Source organism: Erithacus rubecula, assembly GCF_903797595.1.
Source record: "Erithacus rubecula genome assembly, chromosome: 8".
Taxonomy (NCBI): Eukaryota; Metazoa; Chordata; class Aves; order Passeriformes; family Muscicapidae; genus Erithacus; species Erithacus rubecula.
The window spans coordinates 35,457,008-35,461,178 of NC_136659.1; positions in this window are offsets into that span (position 1 = coordinate 35,457,008).

Here is a 4,171-nt window from a genome sequence, read left to right on the forward strand (position 1 = left end):
CGGGACAGGGACGGGACAGGGACAGCGACAGCAGCGGGACAGGGATATGGACAGAGATGGGACAGGGACAGCGACAGGACAGCGGCGGGACAGGGACAGCGATAGGGACAGGGACGGGACAGGGACGGGACAGGGACAGCGATAGGGACAGGGACAGCGACAGGGACAGTGACAGCAACGGGACAGGGACAGTGACAGCGACAGGGACAGTGACAACAGGGACAGAGACAGCGACAGGTCAGGGACACTGACAACGACAGGGACGGTAACAACGACAATAACAGCGACAGTGCCAAGGAGAGAGACGGCGACAGGACAGGGGCAGCGACAGGGGCGGTGAGAGGGATGGTGACAGGACAGGGACAAGGAATGGTGACAGGACAGACAGCCGAGCCCGGGCAGCCGCACGCCCTGAATTCCCTCCCGGTTTTGGGATAATCCCGAGTCGCGATCCCCACGCGTGTCCCGCTGACTGAAGGAACTCCCGGAAAGGATCCCCAGAGCCCCGCGCTGATCCCGGGCTCGTTCCGGAAAGGAACTCAGGCTGGAAAAGCCACCAAGTCCAGCCTAACTCTGGTAAAGCCCGGTTTATCTTGGTGAAGAACCGGCATTCAAAGTGTCACGACACTGCTGGCGACATCGTTTTCCCCTCGGGAACACCCCGCTGGCATTTCCCGACTCATTAACTCCGCTGTCTCATTAACACGCGGTAATTAACAAAGATCCTCGCGGGGCTGCGGAATCCCCGCTCCTCTGGCACCGGCAGGAATTGGAGGAAGCAGCGCCTGGGATGGAGGAGATTCCTGAAAAGGAGATCCCAGGGAAGGAGGAGATTCCTGAAAAGGAGATTCCAGGGATGGAGGAGATTCCTGAAAAGGAGATCCCAGGGAAGGAGGAGATTCCTGAAAAGGAGATCCCAGGGATGGAGGAGATTCCTGAAAAGGAGATTCCAGGGATGGAGGAGATTCCTGAAAAGGAGATCCCAGGGATGGAGGAGATTCCTGAAAAGGAGATCCCAGGGATGGAAGAGATTCCTGAAAAGGAGATCCCAGGGATGGAGGAGATTCCTGAAAAGGAGATCCCAGGGAAGGAGGAGATTCCTGAAAAGGAGATCCCAGGGAAGGAGGAGATTCCTGAAAAGGAGATCCCAGGGATGGAAGAGATTCCTGAAAAGGAGATCCCAGGGATGGAGGAGATTCCTGAAAAGGAGATCCCAGGGAAGGAGGAGATTTCTGGGATGGAGGAGATTCCTGAAAAGGAGATCCCAGGGATGGAGGAGATTCCTGAAAAGGAGATCCCAGGGAAGGAGGAGATTTCTGGGATGGAGGAGATTCCTGAAAAGGAGATTCCAGGGATGGAGGCGATCCCAGGGAAGGAGGTGATCCCAGGGAAGGAGGAGATCCCAGGGAAGGAGGAGATTCCTGAAAAGGAGATCCCAGGGAAGGAGGAGATTTCTGGAATGGAGGAGATTCCTGAAAAGGAGATCCCAGGGAAGGAGGAGATTCCAGGGATGGAGGAGATTCCTGAAAAGGAGATCCCAGGGAAGGAGGAGATCCCAGGGAAGGAGGAGATTCCAGGGATGGAGGAGATTCCAGGGAAGGAGATTCCTGGAAAGGAGGAGATCCCTGAGATGGAGGAGATTCCAGATGGAGGAGATTCCTTGGAAGAAGGAGATCCCAGGGATGGAGGAGATTCCAGGGATGGAGGAGATTCCTGGAAAGGAGGAGATCCCTGAGATGGAGGAGATTCCTTGGAAGAAGGAGATTCCTTGGAAGAAGGAGATCCCTGGGATGGAGGAGATTCCTTGGAAGAAAGAGATCCCTGGGATGGAGGAGATCCCAGGGATGGAGATCCCAAGGAAGGAAGAGATTCCTGCCCAGCAGCAGCTCCATCACCCCAGCACATCTGGAAACCGCTGGAATTCCCCAAAAGAACCAGAGAAATCCCCCCAATCCTCATTCCCAGCGGGATTTGAGGTGCACACCCTCAGCACTGCTCACCTGATTCCCGCTGGTTTGGGGGGAGAATATTCCCAATATTTTCCCATTTTAACCCCAAACCCCACAAACCTGAAAGAGAGAAAATGAATCCAGAACATCTGGAATTTTTCTTTCCTGGATTTTCTCGTAATTCCAGCTGTGCTTGGGTGACCTGAGCTGCTTGGAAATCACGGATGCAATATTTATTTTTGTATGTCAAGGAGGGTTTGGAAATGCTGGGAAAAAATTCCTAAAATTCCTGATCTTGTCAGGAAAAAGGGATATTTTGCAAGTCAGTGAGCCTGTAATATATATAATTGATCCAAAAGATATAAAAATATAAATATATATTAAAAAAATGTTTTACATCACTTTTTTAAAAGATTCAACTTTGTCTTGCAAAGTCAATAATAAAAGCAGGGTGTCATGGACTTTAAACTGTTTTATAATTCATTTCATAAAAATAATCATTAATTATTCTTTCAGGAATTATTTTTTTTCCTATTCCTGCTCCAAGGTAATTTGAGCTTTATCAAATTCTGGTATTTTCAGCTCAAAATGTTTTTTTTGGGGGGGGGAATTACAGGGAAATGCAGATTCCTGGAGAGTTCCCCAGGTCACAAAATCCAAGTGGGATATTCTGAAAAAAATCAGGAATTTGCTCATTGTCCTGAATTTTGTGACCTTTTTGTGGGACTGAATTTTCTTGGAGCAGCCCTTAATTCCAGATTTCTCCAGGGAAGCAAAAACTCAGTGTGTTTTACAGAGGATGTTATTAAAAATAATATTTTTAAAATATTATGTATATATATATAATTATAGATAAACATCTATATAAAAAAAAATCACCTTCACCACTGTTTGTTTGTAATTTTTAATATAAAATTGATTTTTTTTTTTGTCTCACCTCCAGCCAAACCTGGAATTTTGTTGCCCTTTCAAGATTTCCTCACCCACCTCTGGTTTTAAGTGTTTTAATCTCTTTTTCTATGCAAATTCCACCTGGCTCTGGAGATTCCCAAAAAATCAAAGTCCTCTGGAATCTGTCTTAAAAAAAAAAAAAAAAAAAAAAGAAAATTAAGGTTTCTGCAGCAGTTTTGGGCTCCACAAATGTTGAGCTGCACCATATTTATTTTTTTGAGGGAATATTGCTTTGAAATGTTTGTTTTTAACAGGTGTAAATTGTGTATATTTGTATAAATAAATGGGTTAAATATTCACTGTGAGGTGTCTGATAAAATTGCAGCCATGGGATTAGAGGCAACACCAAGAAAAACCCCCAGAGGAGGTGAAATGTGACAAAAAGATGGAAAATGTGGATTTTTCCCAAAGCAGAGAGAGAAAACAGAACCCAGGGATCCCAAAATAAACAGGATTTGTGCCCAGTATAAAATAATTTGTACCAAATAATCCCTGGAGCTCAGCAGGAAGAAAAAATGGGAATTATTAATTATTTACAGCGGGAATTAAAATAAAATTTCTAAATACAGCTCAATTTTAGGGATTTCTTTTTTTTTTTGCTATTGGGATATAAAAAAAGAGGACAAGGATCCAGTCAGGTGTTGTGGATGAGCTGGAAAAAAAAAAAGTGGTTTAAAGTTTTATTCTAAGTTTTTTTTCTTATAGTTCCAATAATAAAGTTTCTTTTTGTACCATTGGAAATTCAATCTGTTTTACTTTCCTCCTAATCCTCACAACCAAAAAAAATTTCAAATTAATAAACTAAATCTACTAAACCTCCATAAATAAAATTCAAATTAATGAACCAAAACCACTACAGCTCCATAAATAACAGGATGGATTAAATCCCTGCATTTCCTTGGGATTCCAGCTCCTATTCTTGGATGTAAGAATTATTTTTTTTGCCCTTCAATTATGAATTTTCCTGATTTCTCTCACCCCAAAATATCAGCAATGATCCCACCCCTCTTCCCTCATTCCCTAATTTCCTTTTCCACATTTATCCTGATTTCTGCAGGATTTTTACTCCCTCCACCTGACAGACTGAAGAGTATTAATTCAAATTTTTAAAAATCTCATGTATTTGTTCTCTTTCAAGTTAAGCACAGTTTAATAGAAATAGAATGAAATATATATTTAAATATATAAACTGTAAATCTTGCACTTGTTGAGGAGCAGGTCAGGAATAAAGCAGTGAAAATTTAGAATAGAAAATTGGGAATAGAATCAAT